The 26,430-nt window shown below is 43.3% G+C and overlaps 1 protein-coding gene across 1 annotated transcript in view; it reads left to right on the top strand.

Annotated features, from left to right (window-relative positions):
• The first annotated feature begins 236 nt into the window (after nt 1-236).
• Nucleotides 237-26,430, top strand: part of klhl29 (kelch like family member 29) — a 188,734-nt gene continuing 162,540 nt past the window's right edge. Inside the window, exons 1-2 of the mRNA XM_076084165.1 lie at nt 237-499; nt 12,143-12,211. The gene's annotated coding sequence lies outside the window, so the exon portion shown is untranslated. The remainder of the gene's footprint in view (nt 500-12,142; nt 12,212-26,430) is intronic.

Here is a 26,430-nt window from a genome sequence, read left to right as displayed (position 1 = left end):
CCCAGTGGCCCCTAATGGTCCCAGGACTTTATTCTCCGCACTGGCGCTGTGGCGGAAACGCAGCCCCCTTGCAGGTAACATGCAATTGCTCGCAGTGGCTGGTGGGTGGCGCTGTAGGGCTTGTGTGGACAACTCGAAGTGAAAGGGGAGGAGCGGCATCGGGAGGAAAAGTGGCCACACGGTGTGCCAGCCCCCCGTCCGAGCAGTCGCTCACATCTCAGATCCGCTGCCGCGCAGAGGGAGCACGGAGAGAGACGCGCTCTGCCAAGTCCTGTCCACCGCACTTGGTGACGTGCGGAGCGGCGCACAGACGGGCTGCTTACCGACCAGCAAAACACACAGCCGCTGCACAGTGGTGTTGCTTTTATTTGTTGTTGTTTTTTGCTGTACGATGCAACGGCAGTCTTTGCGGGATAAAGACAGCATTCATACACAAGCAGCGTCGTAAGCGAAACAAGGACAGACGCCGGGGGGACAGGAGCAGCCAGCGGCCGGGGAGGTAAGCGCTCAGGCGGCGTAGTCGGAGACAGTCCCCCACGCGCACTTTGTGTACGCTGCATTATTTTCGACGTGCATGCTTTGTGTCTGCCAGGAGTTAAGACGCCGCACGGGCACATGTCATATCATGAATGAACGAGAGGAGGATCGGTGGTTTTAACTGTCACCCCGTTAGCTGAGGACCATAGCCTACCAAATAGTGTGTGTGTGTGTGTGTGTGTGTGTGTGTGCAGGGCGATCACGTTGTGCGCAAGCGCTCCTGCGAGAGAGAAAAAACTAACTTCTCGTCTCCGAGCTTGTGATAAGCTGGAAGCGTTGAGGAAATGAGTGAAGTAGTGGTCAGTTAAAAGGACAAAGAGATGATGACAGCACAATATATTTATTTCTAAAAAAAGCATCTTAAATTATCTCTTGTAATGTAGAATGAAAAATACTTCAAATGCATGCTCATTTATTATTTAATAATCAAAAAACTATTGTGCAAAATAAAGCAAGCGGTAAACTAATAGTAATGAATGTAACGTGGCTTCACTTTACACTGCGTCTTTGAATGTATGGTTGCATACTTTCCCAAAATAAACACTTCCATTCATATCACACGCGCCATAGATTTAAAGTAATTCTCATTGCGTCCCAGTTGTGCTGCACTCTGCAATGTGTCAAAGTGTATTCATACAGTCCTATTCTTATATTCTACAGATGTACAGTGTATAACTTGTAGCCCGCAGCATGCGAGACTCATCCTCCAGACGACAGAGCATTACTCATCACGAGTCCCATCTGTTCCAGTGAAGGGCTGCACCCATGGCTGTGAAGTAGAGCACTGGTTGCAAGGGACACTGAGCGCTTCCTGTGCAGAAAGTTACAGATGAATCCAATCCGTTTGGAAATGCTGCCACTCTTCCACGACGAGCAGTGTTTTGTTTATTTCCTGGCAGGTGGGAAGGCATTTGATGAAAGACTTGACGTTGGTAGGGTACTACTCATTAACGCCTTCAACCTGTAGTCCATATTTAGCATGATTCAGTATCAACTCTTGTACTCATCAACACACCTGTCAATCGTCACCGATGCCTGCTTTATACAAGCCCCGGCATGAGCGTGTTACCAGCTTGTGTATAAATAGACGCACACAGCCGCCCGGCTTGTATGTGTTCCTCTTCCTAAACCGATATACCCCAGTGTTGTTTCTGTATTAACATGTGGGGCAGGAGCAGGACGCACTTCCCCACTGATGACATTTGAAAACCTAGCAGGCTGTCGTGAATCAAGGCGGGGGATTAAGGGCTTTAGTCCTAGTCCCTCCTGAACAGGCAGGGAGCGCTGCACTCGATGAGGTAAGACAATGCGTTTGCCTCAGAGAGCCGGGGCCGTTTAGCAGGGGCCTTATCGCTCATCTGCTCCGTCTGACAGAGAATTGTCTCTGCATATTTAGAGTAACCACTCACTGTAGGTGGAGCAGCAGCAATGTACGGAGGTGTATGTGTGCGTCAAGCTACACCGCCTCATTGTCAGGGCAAAGCATCACTTCCATTTGAAGTATTGTGTTGTTTTTTTTCTTCCTCCAGTTTGTCAAAAGCTTCTTTGCAATAAACTCAATCAGGGATAATCCTTCTATGTCCAGCGTGCTTCGGGGTTGGCCTGGGAAACCGCTTTGGCCCGGGGAATTCATTCAGAAATTACCTCGAGGCATTTATCCCATTAGTAAAGGCCAAGCGAGAAACGACTCCTGTTGTTATGGTCGGCAGAATTACAATGCTGTAGCTCAAGGCCGTTTATTATTTTTTTATAGGCGAGCTCTTTTGCAGGGTAAGGGGTTCATAATTTGATTGGTGTGTCTTAATGGGGCAATATATATGGATATTATATCGATACTGTGATATGAGACAAGATATCGGCTTTTAGACCTCGTTGTCTTTTCCTGGTTTTAAAGGAAGCATTACAGTAAAATAATGTACTAATGTTGTTGCTGTTAGTCATTATGTCCACATTACTGATGATTGTTTATACGAAAGAACATTGTTTAAATATTTTTTGAAAGCATCAGTAGTTAACCCAAGTATGGATATCGAGGTATTTGGTCAGAAATATCGTGACGTTTGATTTTCTCCATATCGCCCTGCTGCAACTGCCAGGCTGTAAGTACAGGCAAAGAAGGTAGGACGGGAGAAAACTGTGTATCCTCGTACTTGGATGAAGTTGTGAGCCGTGGCTTTTTTGCCTCTGGTGATGGACTGCTGTTTAAAAAGAGTCCAGAGAACAGAAGTTGTGCCAAGCTCTTCAACAAACATGGCTGCAGAAAGCCAGGTTTCTCAGTGTTTCTCATGGAACAACAGGCAGCTACACATAAATGATGCATCTGCCGGTGCAAGGCAGCGGGCCTGGATGAGATGGAGCTATTTCCACTGTCTCCTTTTTCAATAATGCACAAATGCTGCTTTTGTTTATCTGCACCCGCTCTCCAAGGGGAAAATATTAACGTGTGATTGTTGCCGGCAATTACGCTGATTCTGGTGGAGCGGTGGGTATTAGAAGGCCAACATGGACCAACCCGCCCCCATCGAAATGAAAAGGAAGAGCAATTGTGTGTGTGTTTTCATGCCTTTGCTCGACAATGAACTCCATTCTCTCAAAGTTTAAAAACGCCTTTATTTTGTAATCACATTTTAAACACCCAATTTTTAGTAATCAAAATGCCCAAATGGGCTACTTTGAGCCCATGTGCGCAGTTATTCTGCGTCTAGTTTAACTGTAACACAAAGACGGAGGTCAGCGGCCATTCAGAAATGACTGTGCATAGATGCATTGTTGAGCGTGTTGGGCTCTTTTTGTCATTTCTTTGTCAGCTGGCTAAACTGTTTGTTGGGAGCAGCAGGAGAGATAACGATCATACATGCATGATTTCAAAGAACAGCTTCCACACACAGCCTCTATTTTAATTGACTGTGAGAACCTGGCATTCGGAAGCTGTTCTTTGTGTTTTTGGTTGGAAAAATTTTAATGGATGTGGAAATAATTCTGCAGTCATTTGCATCCCTTTTAATATGAGTGCAGTTGAAGAGCTGTAGTGTTGTGATCACATCCTGGTAGTCTATTACGCTGATGACAATCGGGTGACAAAAATATGACATTGGGAAAATTATTTTATTATTAAAATGGTCTGGGTGTTATATTACTTTTTTCCAGAACAGCAGATGTTACTAATTTAGGGAAACAAATTGAATTTGACTTTGTGTTGCTTTGGGCAGTTTCACATTTTCATTCGCAGACATCGGAGAAGGAGAATTCTTTTGTTTGTGATTTTCAGATGGCCCTTAATCCACGAGAATACTGCGAGAGCCTCTTGAAGCTGGAGTGCATGATGTTGTTGCACTACACCTCGCACAAAGACATGAAGCTAATTGCAGCTAACGCTAAGGAGGGGTCGGAGTACCTGCAGCATATTGTTGATGAAATAATAGGCCATTAGTAATACTAGCGAGAACAGCTATATTGTTATATATTACAAGTGTGATTTTGACCTATCTTTTTATATTTAGTTTTTTGCACAGCCTAAACAAACTAGATGCTATGTGTTAAATTGTAAGTTTCGAGCCACTGGTTGGTGGATTTTGTTACCTCTTGGAGCGAGACGGGTGAGCTTTTCCTCCCTGTTTTCAGTCTTTATGCTAAGCTAACCGGCTGCTGGTAGTAGCTTGATATTTATCGTACAGACTTGAGAATGGTATCAATCTTCTCGTTTGACGCTTGGTCAGAAACTGCATATACAAAATGTCAAGGTGGTGGAACCTTTGTGACGCATATGGTTCTTTGGCGGCACGGTGGTAACCCAGTTCTTAGACACACCGTGGTCACTTTGATCTTTTCACAACATGTACTTGTTGTTCTGTGCTTGTTTTTATTCCACTTGAAACTGTGATTTGAATTTCCCCATTAATCAGTGCAATAAGAAATGGAGCGTATTGCTACAGCCACATAAGTGGTGCACACAGCTAGCTGACTTCAGCATGCTTATCAAGGCGGTGTAATCTTTTCCCTTTTTTTTTCTTCTTTTCAAGTAGTCATGCTGAAGTGGCGAAAGCGGCAGTTAAAGGAGAGCAGGGCCTACATCTGATTATCTTTACCTGTTGGAGACGACAGTCCGCGGTCGAGTTAATTGCTCTGAAGAGGCACCGAAGCAAGCTCAGCTTAACTCGGTCATTTAAAATGATCCGGTGTCTCGTCGATCATGGTGGGTTTCGCGATGTCCCGGCCGTGTTTAAAAGCGTATCAAAAGTAACACGTTTGACAGCAAAAGAGTTGCTTGATATGTTTAGAGTTGGTTGACTCGTGTGCAGCTTTGATACCAAGATGATGAAGGAGTTTTCAGTGAAAGGAGGAGGATATAATATAACGAAGCAGATTGAGGCCCGATGCCTTAACACCTCAAGTGACACCTGTAAATAATTTGTGACTGTAAAGTTACAATTTCTACTGATTTCTAATTTTAAATTGGCTTTTGAGAAAAAATCCTAATCTAAGTAACAGCTGGAGTTTCCCCTCACTGCTGAGAGGCGTAATCTCTTTTTCTAAAGATAATTAACTTAAGTTTGGTCTTGGTGTACATTTTTCATCTTTACCGACATTGCAGAATCAGTCTTCTGCTATTCCCACTGCAGCCTTTATGCTTCCCTTATTGCACTTAGGTGTCAGTGATGGCTTTGCTCGAATGTGTGGATGAATATTTAGCATCGGAGGTTATTACACAAGCACGGTATACTTGCTAATGTACACGGGGCAAAAGGCTACGAGCAAGCGCTGTGCTTCCCAAGCTCTTTAGAGATCAGTGAACTATGAAGGCAGTCTCTTCAGTAGCCCTCTAACAGAGTCACTGAAGGGCTAGTGATGCTGGTATCATATTTCTAAAAAGCCTGCAGTTTCCCTGTGCAGAGACACAAATGGTCTCAGAATGCACTAAACTGTGAACCTCCTACATCCATGGAGATTTGAGTCGGTAGCTCCCTTTCAAATGTTATTTTCAGCCATTTAAATAAAGCTTTTTAAATCTGAAACTGAGACATTTCAATAACATTTCATGCAGAAGTTGCAGAATTATTTTAAAATAGCTCGTAGCTATTTGTGTGTGTTTGTAGATGGTAAAATATGGTTATTTTTATGAAGTACCATTATATTATTTAAGCATTAGCTCTTACTTTTTCAATCCATTTGCTCCAAGACAAACCCTATCCCTGCAAAGTAAAGTAGATACTGGCCAGTGTGTGAAGTGCATACTCTTTTGTTAATCCATCCATGTTTTCCAGCACTACGCTGCGCGCATACATGCCACATTGGTTGAGGGCCGTTCATTAGCCCATGTCGTGGTGTTTTCGCTTGCGGTCCATTAGTTATGCTTTCCAGAAAGAAGAGCCAAGCTACGCTGCCCGACAAAATGCTGAGGCCCCGATGAAGCAAACTGAGCCCAAGAGCCAAAACCAAGGGCCACACTCACCAGATAAAGACCCGATTCCAAATGTACCCATAGCTTTAGCCCATTATCATTTCATGCAATATTTGGTTTCCTGAAAAAAACAAAAAACAGATAGCCTTTCTGAGAAGAAAAGTTGAATCCATTAACATCATTTTAATACCCAACACCAAACGGTTTTAAATTCACTTGACATGTTTGGGCACAGGGGGCGAGGATTTGGTCTGGACTCGGGTGTGTGAGGCTTCGTCTCGAGGCCCCTGCAGTCTGTGGCTCGGTGGGGGGCAGGTTAAGCCTGTTAGCCCCATATGATGACACTGCAGGTTTGCTCCATGGACGGGGGAGGGATGGGAAGGAGGTGGACATGTGAAAATCGGTTCTATCTCGTCGCTCGTCACCACCGCCGCAACTACTGCCTTGTTTTGTTGTTTTCATGCAGGTTCCCATTAAGCCTGGCTACAGGAGTATTTCTGCTCTGCGGCTGTCTGACAGCCACTGCTCCCCTGGCATCTCTTTTATGAACCTTAGTCATTTTAATAAGGTATATTTTACTATCTTATCTCTACTTTTGGAATAAACATCATCTATAATATAATGTCAAATCTATTCTAGGTATGTCTGTGCTGTTAAAAATTCAGACTATACCAGGCTATTATTTGAGACTGGATTGTCCCTCAGAAGGACATGGATGTATTATGTAATAATTTATATGAAATTGAATAATTGAATAATTGAATCTGCCTTGAGGAGAAGCGGAGCTTTAAAGAGGGGCCTGCTGGAGCAGGTTTTGAGGTGGAATGTCATCCTCGAACCAGCTCTGTCCGCTTGAGGCAAACCAGACTTCAAATTACTTCAAGAGGAAAACAAATTCAACCGGTGACTGAAGTCACTTGAACTCATTTCCCCCTGCCGTTCTTCCCAGAACCACAAGGAATTACAATAAAACTGCTTTGCTGTTGTCATTTGAGAGGGGCCGCTATATAACAGCGGTTTATAGTTCATGTGCATCAGTGCGGAGTGGTATCACCTTGATTTTGTCATCAGTCCTAATATTACATGAAAAGAAAGCATATTAAATATTTGATAACAAGCCGGCTTTCCCAGTAATCTTCTGAAATCATTATAAGACCGTCATACATTATGAGAACAACCAGAGCCGGCAGGTTTCTGTGTGCCTGCATCCAGTAATATCACTGCTTCTTTACCCTCTGTTTTCAAGAGAACTGCTCATTCTGCAACTGTAACCCAGTTCTCTGCAGCAAGGAAGGAATATGTAAATCGTTCACATTTAATGGAAGTATACATAACGGCGACTCACAGCCATGTCTGATTTGCATACTCCAGCAGTGCAAGTTGAAAGGTGGCTTTTGAGTTAAGAGGATACATAAATCATGTGTTTGCAGGAGGTGTGATGTGCATCTGTATTAGCATCCTATTTACGACCAGTTAGCCTGAACGTATTCTTCCAAGGACTGGAACAGCTTATAAAATATTGGCCCCATCCCAACCACCTAATGCTGTGATGCATGTGCTCCGGCGTTGATTAATTCATGTTGGCAGTGGACCTTCCCTGTATAAATACCTGCAGCACAATGACCAGGGTCATTAATTGTATTAAATAATTACTGCGTGACGCCTGGCGATGAATTAGAATGGAAACAGGCTGTTTTTATTTGCAGACTGTTTCCTCCCAGCTGTTGCCAATGATGCACCGTGAATGGTGAGAAATTGCATGTTGTCACTTAAACTGGATGTCAATGGGTCACCGAAATATGAAAATAGGACTAATGGTGTTTGTGAATAGAAAGGATGTCCACCCACAAACAGTGTCATAGTCAGCTGACACTCGTGTGATTAAGATTAGTTGATTTAATCGACTGAGTTTCTCCACAAAGAATCACACAAAAACTCCACAATCAAGGGTTCGTAAGCTTCTTGGAAATAAGTAATTCAGCATGAAAATGCATAAAGAAATCGACTGATCAACCCTCGAAATCTTGGTCGATTAAAGCCAAAAGCACCAGTTAGTCGACTAATGGACTAAGAGGGGGCAGCCCTAGAAAATGGGGGTTAAAAAATACAGAATAGCAGTCGCAGGGACTCGTACTACTGCCTCCGCTCACATAAAAAACCTAGTTACTTAACCTCTCTTGACATCCTCACGGTTCATTGGAGTGGACTTGAAAGTCAGCCGATTGGCGCTCATAACTGCAGCCAAGGAAATGAAGAGTGAAGAATCAGAGGGAAGTAAACTCCTGCTTGGACGGACATGAAGGGCAATGTTTCTCGGTCTCGGTGCAGCTCGTATATTTTATGTGTTGCAGTTTGGCGCTTTCTTGTGTTCAGAGTCGCACAGACATTTGGCCGCGATAAAAGTGACCATAATGTTAATAAGGAGGGCGGCCGAAGGTGGCATTGTAAAGATATCTTTTGTCAGCGCTCCATGCCTGTGGGGGCCTCTGTGTAATCTGTGCTTTTCCCAAGCCGACTTTTCTGTTTCCCAGCATTTGCAAGACAGGCCTATCCCTTCCCTCTCTCCGGACATGAATTCTTTGGCGCTTGGAAAAGAAGCCTTTTGATTTTTATGAGAGAAATCTTTTAAACTGCAGTGACACCAGTCATTTGGCCGTCTGGCTGACACCGAGCTGCTCAAAACTCGCAGTGTTGGGACCCCGAGCTTTGTTTTTCTGGTCGCACACCAAATCTTGAATTATAAGACAATACTTTCACCCCAAAAATCATTAGACCGACTAAACACGGCTCCGGCAGCCTTCCGAGAATAGAGGCAATGTGAGAGCAGACCGGTTTGATTATTAATGGCGGGCCTCTATCTCTCAGGCCCTAATTGGTCTCCGCTGATTGCCGAGCATTCTGATTAAGAAACGCCATTAAAGTTGATGTATTACGCTTCCAAGTGTTTTTCACACTTAGATAGCTCCTTCAATCAATCGATAATTACATAGATGATTTATTGCTGCGGTTCAATTTGACAAGTTTACAATAATTGCCATGGGAGAACTTTTTTTTTCTTTGATAATGTGTTAATGCCGTAGCAAAGCCCAAAATGATTTCACCAAGTTTCATTGTTTCGCATTTATCGATGACCTGAAAAAAGATTTTTCAATTTTAGGCGTTATCCGTCACTTATTATGAAGTCTTTATCGGTGGCTTGTCATTTACTGCGGCAGTTTCTCATTTTAAGTATCTTTCAGTCGTGACTTTTTGGACTCGATCTGCATGGTTTTCATTACGGATATGCAAGTTGTTAATTAGAGGAAGAGGAGACAAAATATAAATCTATAGGGAGAAGTCAATGAGGTAGTTAATGATTTTACTTTGTGTGGAGTTAATGGAAAACATCTCTAATTTCATGGCAAAGTAAACGTATTTCCTCCGGGGTTTCAACTCATTTTCTAGTAAAAGAACGAGACATTTCAGGTTTTGTTTACATCACGGCTCCGAACTGTGTTTTAGCTCAGTGTTACAACTGGTCTCACAGTATTTGAATATTACTTCTACATCAAACCCATGCTCTACTGTGCATTTATACAGAGTACTGTGTCATTAGAGGTTGTATTACAAGTGTTTTTGAAGTTTTAATTATGATCATACTTTGTCTTATTATAAAGAGAGGTTAAATGTATTTTAGAGTAATATTCATAACTTCTTTACATATTTCCAATACATGCACAGTTGGACACTAAACTGTGAATGAGATTTCACTTAGTATTATTTCTAGCAGCGGCACATAAACAACCATATGTCAGAATATTTTTATTTTGTTAGAATCACTCTCCGTGCTACAGCAGCCGCTTTTTAGCTCCATAAACTGATGGTGGAAAGAATTGGTTTCATATCAGCAGGCTACTGTCTTTTATCATCCTCTGGAGGAACATTTGGCAGGCTAGCTGTTTCCATTCTTGCACAATCATCACAATGGAAATCAAATTTTTTTTCTTAGGAATACAAAACATGGCTATTTTTCACCTTTTCAAAAGACAAAATGCAGAAAATCATGTTCTACAGACTATTAAGTCGGACGGGATGTGTGTGACTTAGGAAGTGGAGTCAGCAAAACATGATGAATGAGCATTCGATAGCGTTTCCCCGTCTACTTTGCCTCAGACATATGGCGCTCCTCTGCAGCCCATCCGGAGAACTGTCTGTCTATCTAGTCTATTATTTTGAAGGAGAGCGGATATTCCGACTTTTCTAAAATCATTTTTGGCTGCATGCTGTAAGGATAAGGCCCTGAGAGCAAAGAAATATTCCTGCTCATCATAAAAACGTCAAACACCGATGGAATGCCTGTAACTGCCCAGCATAATCACAGCCTGTTAGTGCCTTGCTCAAAGACTCTTAAGTTTTTCATACACTAAAACATGGGAGTTTGAGAAGACCAAAAAATGCCATGCTTGGATTGAGAGCTGCAGAGTCCTAATACCTGGAAATGACTTAACATTTTTGCACCTCCGGTTCCTTCGTCTTCAAGTCAATGGATTTTTTGAATGTGTTTTTGGTTAGATGCCTAAAATATGGTCCGTGGTTACAAGCTTAAGAGATAACACCGTTTTGTTCTACGATATAAACTGTCAGTTAATATCCCTCTCGTGAATTTTGAAGCTTTTACGCGTCTCAAAAAAGGCGGCCGCTAACAAGTGGCTAAATGCAACTACAACACGTCATCACGCCGACTCGTGTATATTCTTGTCATGTGACCGCGGTGCAGGTCGTTCATAGCTCAACGTTAGCTTTTTACTTTGCGTTCACGCTTAAAAATTCTTTTGTGAAAATGATCTTGCCGAACAAAACGTGTAAGTAACTCAAACTCGTGTTTGGCCACAGGTCTTATTTTCTGCAATAATGCAAATTTCAATGGAAAAGAAATCCCATTGGCTTTTCGCGACGGGAACCAGTGTGAGGCTAAATACAAAATACACGTCATCCCTGCAGCACTCTGTTCTCTCAGACTGTTGCATCTCATCAAATTGTAACAGACTTTCTTTTTCATTCTAATGAAGTGGCTCTAATTGACTCCCCCTGAGAAGTTGCCTACATTTCCCAGAATGACTTCCCCCCCCCCCCCCCCCCCCCCGTTAAAGGCAGAGCGAGAGCAATTCACAGCCTTTAACATTCAACGTGGTTGCATTGCATTCTGGTTAATGGAGACTGCTGTAGAGAGGAAAGTTGTATCTCTACCTGATCTCTGATGGGTTTCTGTTTGTACGAGTCTAGAAAATAAAGCTACTTGCTCTTTGATCGTGAAGGGGATTCTACCTGAACTTGATGTTTCCACTGTTTTTTTTTTGTATCTGCAGGGAAAATGTCATCATTTTGGTACATTGGTATGAGAAAAAATAGATCAAAATGATTCAGACTAAAGATTCTGTCCTTTGTTTTGCCACATTGATCTTAATTTCTTTCATTTACAGTGATGAAGTCATAATTCAAAGTCATCAAGGGTGTCTGCCAGGTTTCTTTTTCACTTGTTTCAACAGAAAGAAATGTCCTTGTACACTGATTCCAAACAAGGCTCTTTCATACTCAGACGCACTCAGAGCGAGATGTGGTGACTTCCAAAGGCTGCTGCCGCGGAGGAGTCGGATGATTGCGTTTTTTTTTTCTTCTTCTTTTTTTGTTGTTGTTGTAACGAACACCAGTGCCGTTGTTGCGGTCGACAATGAGGGCCTTTGAAGTGTCATCTCCCATGCGAACCCTCTCCTTTGTCGTCATCTTAAAAAGCAGCAGAGCCTTCAGTTTTGCATATAATTGTAGTAATTTTTTTATTTTCAATCAGGCATTCATTTGCCAACAATCCCGGGGAGCTTTCCCAACTGCAACCATATGCCTTCAGTGTGACCTTTCCTGTTGCCTAATTATCCGTCGCTGACCTCTCATGTTCTCTCAGGACAGTTGGAGGGATAATGACGGGCTCCGCGCGGTAGCGATTGTCTCGACGGAGCAAAAGATTACACTAATAAATCTCTTGATGCAGATTGTTCCACACTTGAACGGCTTGCTATTTTGTCATTCTCGTTTGAGTGAAGGATGCCTGATTTTTTTGTTTTTTTGTTCTCCTCAACAGATGGCAAACACAATAACATTAGGCCCAGATTTATAGATGTTTTCATTTGGGTTCTGAAGCTTCACCTAATTCACCAACTGTAATTGTTTCTGCAGGTGTAGACGGCAATACTCAAAAGATCTAATTTGTCTGTGATGAGCATCCCCATCCACCAGAGACCAAAGGTACGGTAAGATATGAAAAGCTCATTATCTTATGTCCCAATAAACATTTTATTATGCCACAGGCAAGCCACACAGTGTGACACAGAAGCACAATAATATATGAGTCAGTCCTATTCTGCCGCACCATTTTAGTGTTCACCATAGAAACTGCTTTGGACTATTGTCATTTTTATTGTGTTTTATCAAATGAATAATAAATTCTACACACAAATTCCACTCCTCCAGTCTCACCGTGCAGTACTTGATCCTTTTGACGCAGCTTATTTGTGCGTAAGTGTCCATGTTCTGTGGCGTTGGCCTGGTTTAGTGGGGGGTTGATAGTCTGGAATTATTTGATATATGGCGTCATTAATTCTGCTTGACTTCCCCCGCCGTGTTCAGAAAATGAGCTATGTCGGTCTTCGTTTCTCCTCCGCGCAAAGACCTCGCAATTCTGTCGGCGTGCAAAACCGAATCGGTCTCCGAGCAATTATGGGGTTAGAGTCTGATCCCGGGTCATTGGGAGATGGGATTACTCCCGGACCGCAGGACCCCAGGAATGTACAGACCCCTCTGGTGGTCCGCTCACCGCTGATGAAATGGAATTGAATTAATGGGGTTGCCCGCTGCGAGGACAGATTAGAACGACATACTGCCTTTTGATCCCTGAGCGAGGTGACCAGCCTTGGGCGCCGTGTGTGTGTGTGTGTGTGTGTGTGTGTGTGTGTGTGTGTGTGTGTGTGTGTGTGTGTGTGTGTGTGTGTGTGTGTGTGTGTGTGTGTGTGTGTGTGTGTGTGTGTGTGTGTGTGTGTGTGTGTGTGTGTGTGTGTGTGTGTGTGTGTGTGTGTGTGTGTGTGTGTGTGTGTGTGTGTGTGTCCGTCCGTCCGTCCGTCCGGGGTCAGTGCATCACTGATGAGCAGGACTCATTATGTGCGCTCTTTGCCGGGGTTCAACCCTCACTGGGGGGCTTCAGGTGTAAAAGCATTCCTTTGCCTAAGCGGTCCAAAGCTGCGGTGGTCCGTGCTGCTGCGTTCAGCTTTCACAGTTTGCCAAATCAAACGGTGGTGCTGAATACATTTTGAAAGTCTCATCTTGCAATCACACGTGTGGCTCGTGTTGTGAAGTCTAAACCATCGTGGTTACATTCCGTGTGATTCTGCAGAGTAAAATACCACATAAACCCAGAATTGTTTACCACTGGTCGTCACCACTTTGCTGGTTCAAGTGCACGTTCTTGTGGTAAACAGAAAATTCTAGAAGTACACGAGTTGATGAGGACCACTTCAGCACAACACCAGGCCTTTGAACACAATTGGGTTTTGTGCAGCTGAGGTAGAAACAACCTGGTGCACAAACACAAACAACACATTTCTGCTCAAAATGCATTCATGAATTCGTTAGAAATCAAAATATGTATCGAAATACCATTATGTGTTATATAAAGAGTTATTTAAACAGTTTAAACACAAAATCTTGTACTTTTAACAATGGGATGAATAGATCACAAAGTGCCTCACTGCAGTCCACTCCAGATGACGTGGAACACTGTGCTTGGCTTACAGACATCCAATCAAATACGTTCGTGGATCTCGACATCCTAGAAAAGACAAACTGTAAGACCGAAGTGCCTGTCAGATGGTCGAACATCTTTCGCCGTTATCCCCACATTTAAGTGATTATCGCGAGTTGTCGCTTTCAATCACCGCAAAGCTTTTTTGATCCCGACTTTTGAGTGCGGTCGTCCGGAACAGCCATAATCCCTTTTGCCCCCGAAGCACGCTTCGTACGAACTAATTCTTTGAGCGTACTCCTACTCGTGACTCGCTAGTACTGAGTATTTGTGTTTCTGTTGCGCTGGGATTAGTTTTGTATCCACAAACTAATCCCACCCCAACAGAAACAAAACTACAAATCCCCACAGTTTGCAACTCAAATGCTCTATGCGGCATAAAATGACAGGTTCTAAAGTTTGTTTTGGCTTTGAAATGCTGCTCTGTGTTATAATGAAGCCATCATGGAGAGTTTCAGCTGATTTAAAACAAAGTGACTACAGCATGTACTGTCTCAGAATTAGTTTTTGTTTGCAGCGAACACCACAAGAAAGGTGTTTAAACATTTAAGGTCCAGTATTTGATTCAACCCGTCTACTCGCTAATCTAAAATGTCTGTGGGAATATTTTATGGTTAGCGGTTACCACCGCCGGCTGTAAGGTGTCTCCATCCGTCTCCGAATACCCATAAAGCTCAGTGTTTTTTTGTTTTTTTTCCATTAGTTGGTGTGTTTGTTCTAACTCCGCATTTTACTTGGAATAGGACACAGGCTTGCATTTTCAGGCTGCCTTGGTTGTCGTTGTTTGTGGCAGAGGCAAGTTTGAATGCTGCTGTTCTCATTTTGACAAAAAATAACTGAGTGATCCAGTGATTGTTTAAACCACTCCAGACATCCCTGGTGGTGTGACTGTGCCCTGAATCATCACAGCAGTGTGAGAACAAGAATAAAGAATCGTTTTCTTTTGGTGTAGAAACATTTCAAAATTCAAATGATCCAAATGCCCCCCACCGCCTGCCTCCTGAATTTACGCTGGAACACAACACAATACATTTGTTTTTTACCACATACCTTGGGAAGTAATGGTCATCATCGACCTTGTTTGCCCGGCAGTGGGCTGTTTACGTTGGGCCCCTAGACGGTAAGCCGGAGCTGTCTGCAGGAATCATTCTCAAGGCCGCCTCGAGTAATGATAGATGACAAGCTTCTGCGTGGAGGAAAACCGGTCTCCTGGTAGCACGCAGAGCCGCTCAGACGGAGGGGCCATCAGCCGGCAGCCTACCTGCTGCACTAGCTGTGGAGACGGTTTTGGGGACGGGTGGCGGTGAATAAAAGACCGGAGGGGACTCTGTAGCCTGTAATGAGGGAGAAAGCTTCATCTCTCCTGTTGAGCAGTGCAGTGAATTATGGTGAGGCGTGTGTCGTGACTCCTTCTTGTCAGTGAATGCCAATAAAACCGAGTGGTCACCCCCTTCTTTTTATTTTTTTTGGAGCTGAACAAGAAGTTCCACTTTTGCGTTGGTCCACGGGACTGACTTTGACTTTGGGCTGCGCATTAAATTTTTACTACTTTATTATTAATTTTATATGTGCTACGCTCGTCTCATTCTTCTGTCTGTACTCATTATGTTGAGCACCTGTTTGGGAGCGCGCTCTGGAACAGTGTGCAAGGCTGGCATGCCATGTGCCAACCAAGACTAGATGAAACCAACATAATGGTGCATCTTATCTTTTGATAACTATAACTGGGGAACTGTGAGAACCATGGATACCAACAAGATTTATTTTACTTTTATAAAATAAATCTGGCCGTTCATTTGGCCTTTTGCTGATGAAGCGCATGCGATGCTGTCGAAAGCTATCGTAAGAGGTCTTTGGTTTTAGATTGTTTTGTCAAACTATCAAGTTCAAGAATCCCTTTGATTCTCGTATCTGGCCACTAGGCACGGAGCTGCAAGTAATGATTAGTTTCATTACTGATTCATCTGCGGATGATTTGTATTTTTTCATAAATGTATCCATTGTTTGGTTTAAAAATGTAAAACAAATAGTGGAAAAAGTTGTTTACAGTTTCCCAGAGTCCAAAGTGACATTTTCAAATGTCGTTTTGTGCAACCGACAGTCCAAAATCCAAAAGATATTCTGGTTTCAATTATATCAAACAAACAAAGAAAAACGCAAAGTCTCTTATTGGAAAAAGCTGCAACACTTCCCTTCACCATGCCACCATATGGGGTCAACATAGTTCATAGTATTGGATTTAGCTTACCTTACACCCTCCATCTTTCACAATCCATTAGCCCAAGCTGTAATTGGTAATTAGGAAACTTCAATAACTAATATTCAATAGCATGGAATTCATATGTATTATTTTGTATCTCAAGACTGCATTAGTCATCTTGAAAAAATAATACAATAATGCATCAATTTAGGTTGTGCTTATGCACACATATGCCTCCAGCTAATGGAAGGTCCTGCTGAGAGGAGATAACAATGTCAAAATGCATTTTTCAGCATAATTAGATCCAGCAGAATGTAATGTAAAACCCTGACTTTGAGTCTGCTTGAGGATCATTATTAAGACTAGAAGAGTTTTCACCTGCTGACAAAGGGGAAACAGCCTGGAGAGGGGCCTTTATCTGGACACGGCGCAGTAAAGCATTTAGCTGTAGAGACAGAAAATGATGGAGGTAGTTCTGGGTAAAAGTGTGTTCTAAGCAGAAAGGTGATGTCACTAATGACGTGACCTGTAAACCGGCCGCCACGAGGTGCATGTCTGATATTGCCTTTTGTTGCTGAGAGCAATCAGGTGTGCAGGAGGGAAGGGAGCGCACGGAGCGAGGTCACGCTTTTTCACAAGCCTCCCACAGCTGCCAATTCACGAGACGACCCTCACAGCGCACAGCCACCGCCTTCGTGATAAATATGGCGTCCTCCTTTCCCTGTCGGGCACACGGGGGGGGATCCCATTCACATTCCGCCACCAGACCGTAACGGAGGCGGAACATAAATACACATGCATAAACACAGGCCGCGGCTCGCGCTGTCACGCGGACCCGCTTATATTCTTGTCACATATACAGCCAGGCATTGTCTCCCGCTCGCCCCCGGGGTGATTAAGACGTAAGGCACCGCAGGGGGTCGGCCCGTGGTTAAAGGGGCATGGAATCCTAAGAGGCTGACACACACACACACACACACACACACACACACACACACACACACACATAAAACACAGCATGGGGGTTTTAGCATGGCATCTTATCCAGGCCATTGAGGCTAATATCTGTGAACGGGGCACGCTGGCACTTTGAGCTGTGCGATCAGTTTTGCCTCTTTTTCCTTAAAATGCTGCCGGGAACCGCACAGCGTAAAGGCATCATAAGGGAGTAGGGGAAGTGGCCTCGCTAAAGAGCAGAGGAGTGGAATAAGGGCGATACTCCTACGTTTCAAGTCATTTAAGCCGAACTGTCGGATCCCGTTTTGCTCGGAAGATGAAACTTCTCGTCTCTGCAGTTTAAAAGATTTGCCGCTTCCTGCTTTGGCTCCACATTGTCTCCATCATATATGCTCACAGTGATGTCTTAAATAACCCGTTTAATGAGCTTGTTTGTGTAGTATTTCAAACGGCACGTTGTTTGTAAATTGAATAGCGTCATTATAAGCTATCCAAAAAATCCACTATTTTGAACTAGTCTGAAAATGTCACCTGGCCTTCCACTGAAACGTACTTTTGTGTTTTTAGACCTTTTTTTAAACTTTGGATTAAACTGAAGTAAAAACAACCTCTCTCAGTAGTGTAGGGATGAGCAGCAGTGACTTTGAACTACAGACAACCATCTAAAAAATAAAAAAAACATGCATCTCATTGATTTTATGACTAGCAGCTGCAATTTATTGATAGAAGCATGAGCTGAAGATATACCAGGCTTTACAAAAACACACCTGCAATAAAAATCTAAACAAAAACAAGCTTTACCAGCTTGTTTTCGTTTATTGAAAAAGCCTCTTCGAAACATCTTCTTTTTGTTCCCTCTTTAAATAGGCAATTCAGCCGAGGAATGTAAGTCGAACGCGGTGACGCATCGCAAAGAGAAAGCTGCAAAGTGTTCAGCATCAACAGCTGTCCGTCCGTCCCTCTATTCATCCGCACAATCCTGTCAGCCATGGTTTGACTGAGCCCTCTGTTTGCTTCGCCTTTGGTGAAGATGTCCTGCGCCTCGACGATACCAAGCAGCAGGCGTTTACCATTATCAGGGCGCACAGTGCGTCCGTCATGTCGGCTGTCTTATTTAAGACCCCTCTTGTGCTCGGCCTCCATGCAAGTGATGCCGTATTGATTTTTATGCTAGCTATCTGCCGGTGCAGAGGCGTTATGGCGTGAACCACACATCACAGCTTAGTGTGTGTCATTAGTTGCCACACTATTGTAAGATGCAGTAGTTATCACATCAAATGAGGTATATTAGTTCAGTTAATGTCTTGACTTGAGCATGGATGTATAACAGCGTGTGCTTCAGGAGCAGTGTTAAAGGTAATTTCATCTCTGCAGAACATTATACTGTATTATATTACCTTCTCATACTCTACAGCTACTGTTAAGAATAAAAAAAGGCAATAAGCTTGTGTTTCCTGGCCAATAACCAATTGTTTTATTATACTATAACCTCCACAGTGATGCTGACACCATGCACATATAAAACACAGCTTACACGCTCTATTCTGCAATATCCGAGATTCAGATTAAAAAAACAAAACGTACCGCTGTTTGTTCCTCGCTGGACATTTAACATTTTTTCAGCTGACTCGCGCTGCTTCTAATGGGCAAAAGGAAAACATTTAATAATTCACTTGCTCTCTTTTTTTTTTGCCTTGTGGGTCGAGCTGTTGCACTGTGCAGCGGCTTCCTGTCCAGAAGCGGTTTAAGAACACACCGACGGAGTGAAAAGCCCCGTCTCAGATTGACAGAGATACATTTTGAAAGGAAGCAATTTCCATGCCTGGCATGAAAACTCCCTTTTAACCTTAATTACACCGCCGCTCGGTGAGGACCAAATGCTCCCGGCTGAAATTCATTTCCCAACAGGGACTCTTATCAAAGGACTCGGATACACCTTCTTATCAATCGTGGTCAATGGGTCTGCACGAAAATGTACTCGTAATTAATTGTCAGTATCATCTGCCAAATTTTTATTTGGACATCTCCCTAATGTTGACATAAGCCCTAATGGCCATCTGCAGAGTGCAACCCATTACGGCACATATCTCCATCCCTACAACTGTAGGGGACGCCTCAGATGTTTTATGGCGTTTTCCACTGCTGTTCACAAGCGTGGCCACGGTGCCAAGGTAAATAAAACGGCATTTTACACTTAAACAGGAGCTTGAGAGGCTGCTGTCATTTATCTGTATGGTTATTGCTGAAGTCTTTCAGCAGAGGTGAGAGCTAATGCAGACATTAAGTAGTCGCCAGATTACTGACGTGCTGCAGGTCATTTGCAGTTATGCATTTCGTCGGGCCCCTGAAAATATAGACTCTTCAGCTTCTATCTGGCCTTAAGGATATAGTCCGTAATCGCACCTCGTGATCTGCAGGTTGTGCATTTGCTGCACATGTAAGACTATAAAAAGGATCCTCGTCTTTTAACGAGTGGGACACATGTGTAGTGCAGATGTCAAGGCAATCCTTTAGGGGCTCAGCAGAGGTTACCCCATACTTGTAAATGTGCATTCCTGCACCATATGTGTTTTAGCTCTGCCCCCAAAAGCGCCTTCCAAAGTTCTCGCATATCGCTCAGGCAAAAACAAATCAACTTTTAACACCCTCTGCTTACTGAAATAATCCAAACTCACATCAGCCTAGCTGCTGACAGTTTATTTTCCCCCTCCAAGTTGAAAACTTAAAAAAAATGAAAGTGCTGCGTGTAAAATTGATTTTCGTGAAATTCGTGTTGATAAAAAAAAAAAAAAAAAGCTCAACATTGTATAGCCTTGAAAACCCGAGCAGGAAAACAGTGCAGCGAGTGCGCAGCTAGCCGTGTTGTCTGCAGTGTGAGCAGGTGTTTAAAAAGAAGCCCTCTTCCATAGAGGCTGACCTTGTGTGGTCAGGCTGATGAAAGAAATGTGTAGGATGCCACCTACACATTTGTATTTAATGTATTGATTCCACACTGCGGAATTTGAAAGCACTCAGTATGCATTCGCTGGAGTCTGCCACAAACCTCTCTCTCTGCCATTTCATCTCATCATGTCACTTATGTGCCACACAGCTGTTTGTGTGTTAGATTCCGGTTCTTTCTGTATGTCTACCTCTCTTGCTTTTTGACAAACTTACACCCGCCCGCTGAGAACAGATTAAAGCAGACCTGTCGAGCACAACGCGACTGAGTCGCACGCCCCGGAGCAAAGCATGCTGGGATGGAGCGACGCATGCCGCACGCTGCTCCGTGACAGCTGTACGCGCCCGTGATTTAAGTGGCGCTGTCTCCTGTAATTGACGGTAATCTGAGATGGATGTGAGGTACTTTAATGCCGCCTTACTGTAATATGTTTTTATGAGATTTTCCATAATCTTGTTTTCTCTGGGATTGTTGCTGCACATATGTCGTTCTCTATTTTCGTTCGATGATCGGTTCGGCAATAAGTTTCCTCACACCTGTGCAGAAAAACTCATTGGCTGATGTCCCTCCTTGCCTTCATCTTTTTTTTTTTTAGCAGTAGTAGACTTTTAGATACTTGATGTCCTGAGTGTGACTGCAAGTCCAGTCAAATGGGGTTTCTAGTCTAAACTGAGATTTCCCACAACTTGTTGTTGAAATGTTAATATATATATCGTTTGAAAAGTCTGCTAAAGTCTACTCCTTAACCTCTTAATTTACCCTCAATCTTTCTGGAGTAAATTAACTTGCATGTCCAGCCTCCATCCTCGTCACACCAGAAGTTTCGTTTGCCTAACTTTACCCCAAAATATGATATATTTTTATAACAAGTTTTTGTGCTAGAAGTTTCGCTTCCATATCATCTCTGGGGAATGAAGTTTTCTGACATGCCTGGAGTGATTTCAGCACATCCAAGCAAAGAGCTGACAGGGTCACCAACCTGTGAGCCTCGGCCCCCTCCCCCTCACATTGCACCCATCCCATCTGCACTTCCTCCTTCCTTTTTAAGCACTTTTTTTTTCTTTTGATCTCTTTACCAATTCAGCCACTTCTGGACTGAGAGCGCCTCTTTGTTTTGGTTGTGAAAAATCAATAGCCATTACAGGGCGGAGCGAAACAGAGAGGGAGCACACTGAAGAGGGATGGAGACAGACTGCTGTCCCTGTCAGTCTGACCCTGCCTGACGGCTGTCATCTCCCTTAATTGCTTGGTTAATATCATCCCCACTCAGCCTGGATCTAGGTCAGCAAGGCCCATCTCTGCTGGAGCTGACTTGAGGCTGTCCTCCTCCTGATCTCTCCCCCTCTCTGCCTTTTCTCTCGGTTTCCCCTTTAGGCCCCGTCTCAATTAGAATAAAAACATACAGTAGGAATACGAGAAAGAGACATTGTTTTTTGCTCTGAGATAACCCCGATGTGGATTAATCCAATCAGAAACCAGCAGTAGATAATCATTTATGCACCCTGTTCTATTCTGGGATTGGAAATAGGCTTGCCAGAATTAACCTTTTATATTTCCCTCAGGTGGTGCAAGACATGCTTTTTCTTTGTCTACCAGCTCTCTGCTGTTTTGTACCTTCAGGTCAAAATCCAAAGCTTCGTAGCAACACGGAGGTTTAACATTGATAACCTGCGTTTTTTATGATAGCTTAGACTACTCATGGGTTTCATCAAAACGAGGTTTAGCATGAAAGAGTCATTTACTGCAGTTGACATAGAAAGAATGAACTCTCAGCAAGGGGAAATTTTGTTTGGAAAAATGTAAAGCTGTGACGTTTTGACAAGTGATGCATTAGTAGTATAGATGTATGGAAAACATTTGACCAATGAGAGGCGTGAGACAGTCATTCAATGTTAAGTGTAACCAGAGGGGGTTGGAGCGATGATGAATACGAGGTGGAACATTTGTTTGTGTCTGAATTTCATAAAAGTGTAATCTCTCTCTTTTTTTTTCTCCTCGACTGATTTAAAGCAGCTTAATGAAGTCTGGAATGTCAACTGCATCCTAGTTAACGTTCCAAACAAACCGCGGCTCTCTGTCTCAGATCAGTCGGCGCCTCAATTATTCTTACTATCAAGTAGGTTTGCATAACAGAACACTTTCTGAGATGAAACTTAATTTCCCCCTTCCAGCTTTACTTGGCAAAATGTCCGCTGGCTACAGAAAGACGGCACGGTGGAGTTGGTGTTTCTGGGGGAGAGGGAGAATATAATGCGAGTGTTGGGGATGAAGCACAGACTTTCTGCCTCGGGGAAAAAATGACAATATTCTCAATGTGAGTGTTATGGTTTAAGGCGGTTTTTCTTTCTCTCTTTTTGTGAAGGGTAGCTTGTATTTCTGCATTCCTGTTTCACCTTTTAAATAGCACAAAACATGTATTTACAATTTTGTTATAATATAGGCCTGAAGACTGCAGTATGACAGTAGCATTGGAATCTAGATAAAACCAGATCTGCCCAGCAGCCGGGACCCAACTTCATATTGTGACACTTGAACACAACGGATAGATTAATAATGGAGACATATGTCGGAACAAGCAACAGTTCTTGTCATTGGGTTGTTTAGAGCTCGGTCCTCTTGGCTGCAGCTCCTCGGTTGTTTACATCCACCGCCGTGGCTACAGGCAGCCATTTTAAACAACGTAGCAAAGCACGGACGAGGAGCGGGGGGCTAGTAATTGTGTCGGCGGCGGAGCTCTGAGCCAGTAACTGTCAAGACCTCATAGTTTCCCCTGCTCCCGGTTTAATGGAGCATGTGAGGGCCAAGGTGCGCTGCCCCGGCCCCAGCCTAGACTCTGTTCAAATGGGCTCCCGTCCTTCTCTGATAGGCACTGTGGAACAATAAGCCTAAGGTGGAGCAGCTGGAGAAAGCATTAGTGTGAGACCCTTCCTGCAGGTTGCCATTTCAGCCTCACTGCCCTCCGTTTGCTTCAACAGTAAGACGACCTCTTTTCATGACCTATAACAATAGCGATAAACCCATTTTGTGCCTCAAGTTGTGGCGCTGAAATTCGGTGTAAATGCACAACCGATGCCTAGGTGTAGCATTCACACCTTCAGGTGTAAATGCCCTTTGGAGGCTCCAGCTAGCGGTCTGCTGATCCCTCCCTGTGCGACCGGTCAACGTTTGTTTTTTTTACAACATATCCATCCCCTGGTGGGCTGCGGTCTTTGTTCTGTTGGCCCACAGTCGCAGATTCCAGGCACAGTCCAAACGAAGCTTCCCTTCTCGGTGAAGAGTGAAAGCCCAGCTGTAACCCAAACTGTTTGGTTTGGAGGATGTTGGGAACTGAATGGAAGCAGACTCTTTGTGTAAGGCCTGGTGTTTTGGAACCACTATTGGTGGGGATAATGCCCAGATCTCACAGATCTGTGGTATCACTGTTAAAAACCACATCCAGGCTTGGTACTAATGAGGTTTCTGACTCAGGAAGACACATTTCTCATTCAGTTTCCCTGCTTGCTCTATGCTGGCATTTTTCTCCAAACTCCGCTCGCTGAAATCCATTGTTGTTCGCCGCACGGCCCGCTGTCCTCGTGATATCAGTATTTCAATTCATTACAAATACCAAGTTTATTATCTATTTCAATATGCTGAACTATGATACCACTTCAAGCAAGTCAAAACATGAAGCATTTGAAGATATTTGTAGCCAACGTTGGTCCCGGGGCCTCGCTGTCGGTTGTGTTTGTTTGTGGCGACAATGAAATGCTGCGCTTTCAGTCAAAGTATTGAACAAAGCTGTTAAATCTTTTGGGGCAAGTCAAGTCTCAAGGCTACATTAGCAAATTGTAAGATCTAAGTGTTTCAGATCTCTGAATACTTATAATTAAAAGCGCACGTCACTTCAACATTTTCCTTTCAAAGATGTAGGCTCCACGGACGGCAATTCATTTCAACAACTATTGAATTGATTAGTGAAATGTCTCATAACTCTTGAATTGTCACAACATTTGGTACAGGCATTCATGTGCCCCTCAGGATGAATTGTATTGCAACCCGGTAACTTTTCCATTTTTCTTTTTTTTTGTTTGTCCAAAACTTTGGTTTATGGGCAAATACCTGTGATGACATTCACATTGACCATAGCTGTACCTTGTGTTTAGTGCTAATCAAATTAGCATGCTAACACACGGAACTAAGATGGTATGGTAAACCTTAAGTAAACATCAGCGTGTTTGCATGGTAGCCTGTAGCACAAAGCACCACTGCATCGACTATTAGCCTTCTTACAAACCTGAGCCAGCGTTATTTACAGTTTGTTTTGGTCAAGGCTTAAGACTTAAATGTTTTATTTTCCCTCTAGTTCAAGTCTTTAGGCGGGGCCATGTCAAGTATTGTGTCACAGCAATCAAATTCAAACCAAGTCCTGTTTTTTGTCTGGAGTTTACAGCTCAGGTATTAAGCTTGATAACAGTTTGCATTAGAAATAAAACGGTAATGAAACTTGCATCACCCAGAAGACTACAGAGAGCAAAAAAAATAAAAGAATACCCAGGAAATGTGTAGGTGCTTCCAACACATTGCTTTATCACTGTCTACTCTGTGCCCAGTCTGCCCAGCACGCGGGCTCGGCTCCGTTGTGTTCTCATGTCGATTAGCCAAAAGCGTGTCTGGTGGCGCCACTTCCGCCTCTCACTTCCTCACTGGAGTACCATCTGCAGCTCGCTGCCTCAGTGTTTGCTTCACACTCCCAATCCCATTCAGATGTGAGTGCCAAAACAATCAGATAGGACGACATTGACATGAAAACTCTGAGGTTGAATTTGTGAGTCAAATTCCCCCCCCCCCCCCCCCCTTTGCCGCCCTGCATCCTGGTAAACAGATTTTGAAGATGAGCTTGTTGAGTGGCATCTTCTTCGCCATGCAAGGCCACAGCCCCGCGGGGGGAAAATAAACAACGGTACCTCGGAGTGAAGATGATGACAAGTCTATATTAGGATGATCTTTCCATCGCTTTTTTCAAATGATTTCGTTTATATTTTTGAGCCTGGATTGGTTTGTGGATGGTATGGATGTGTGTCTGCAGCAAACTGCCAGTTATCACATTTGACATCGCAAATTGACTGCCATCAGTCTGCAGATAGGAGTTGCTTCACCCACAAAAGTGTGGGAATGAAAGAGGCATATTTTCCATCAACACCTTTTTTTATTTTTTATTTTTTTAAAGATTTTTTGCTTATTTAGGCAATTCTGTGTTCCCTAGCTCACGTCAAACTCGGGGCCATGATTCGCTCAACATACTCTTGAGAGGCAAACTGAAATTGCTTCGATCAATCCTTGATCATTTTTATGTGGAGAGTTGTGTGGGGGGGGGGACGGCAGATAAAATGGAACAGCTCACCTGAAATCAGTCCTGACACACAGAGTGACATCAGCATCACCCTTCCTCATCTCTGGGTCTTTATTGTAACAGAAGAATACATTCAGAGTTGGTTTCACTGCCCGTGTGGAGTAAACCCCTCTTGAACTATTGTCATAATTCATAAAACATTGCACAGCTGGAGGCGAGATGCTATTCACTTCATGCTGAATAAGAGACACACAAATGGATTCTGTTCCGTCATTGTGAAGGATGGCCACTGGTGGGAAGACATAATTCTGAAAAACATGGATTGAAATAATAATTATTATCTAGGGAATGTAATGTTGGTCCGTCAGTCAACCACTTCATCACCGCGGTCCATGCTGACATCGATTAGATGGACTGCCATGACATTTCTGTACGGACATGCATGATCCCCTCATGATTAAGTCCACTGATTTTAAGTAATCCCCTAATGAGTCAAATGTTCGACTGGATGGATTGCCATGACCTTTGGAATGAACAGCCAGGGGTACCACATGATGTCTCCTAATATGTAGATCAAAAAAATATACAACAAACATAACTCAAAGCACCACTCTGCTTTATTGCAGCCTCACAGGGCTGCTGGCATGGCTGTGGATCTTTTTTTTTACCAGTAATAATTTAGTTCCAGCTTAAAACTTTCAGCTATTTCTCATGTATTCTGTTACATTTTCTATATCTTTTTATAAATTATAGAGGTATTTCCCTTGAAAAGGAAACTGCCAGCAGCAGGCGTTTATACTGAATGCAAAATTAAGAGAAATTTTAAGACCATGAGTAAATCGGCATTCAAAATGTCACATCTCCACATTATTATGACTCACAGAAAGGAGCTGAATTAATCGGGTTGTGTATAACTCTTTTCGGTATAACCTTGCATGCCTCAGATTTGATTCACTGTGCCCGTTAAATATTGAAACAAAAGTACATCCGTGTAATGACCTCTAACTTTTACATTTCAATGTAACTTCAATGTAACCCAGACGGAGAAGTCGAGGTAATGTGATATTTAATAAATGAACAACAGGACTGTTCTTTTTTTCTTTCTTTCTCCCCCTCCCCAAAGTCTCCAGGTCATTGTAGATGGATGTGTCTCAAATTATATTTTATGATTAGACTAATTGAAGTGGCCAGTCGTATTTTAATGTCCGTGACAGGCGGCTTTACTGCCTCCTTTGAGTCG

Source organism: Anarhichas minor, unplaced genomic scaffold (assembly GCF_050575085.1).
Source record: "Anarhichas minor isolate MPS153535 unplaced genomic scaffold, ASM5057508v1 ptg000136l, whole genome shotgun sequence".
NCBI classification, from domain to species: domain Eukaryota; kingdom Metazoa; phylum Chordata; class Actinopteri; order Perciformes; family Anarhichadidae; genus Anarhichas; species Anarhichas minor.
Note: the sequence above shows the minus strand (reverse complement) of the source record. Positions and strands in the feature narration are given on the sequence as shown.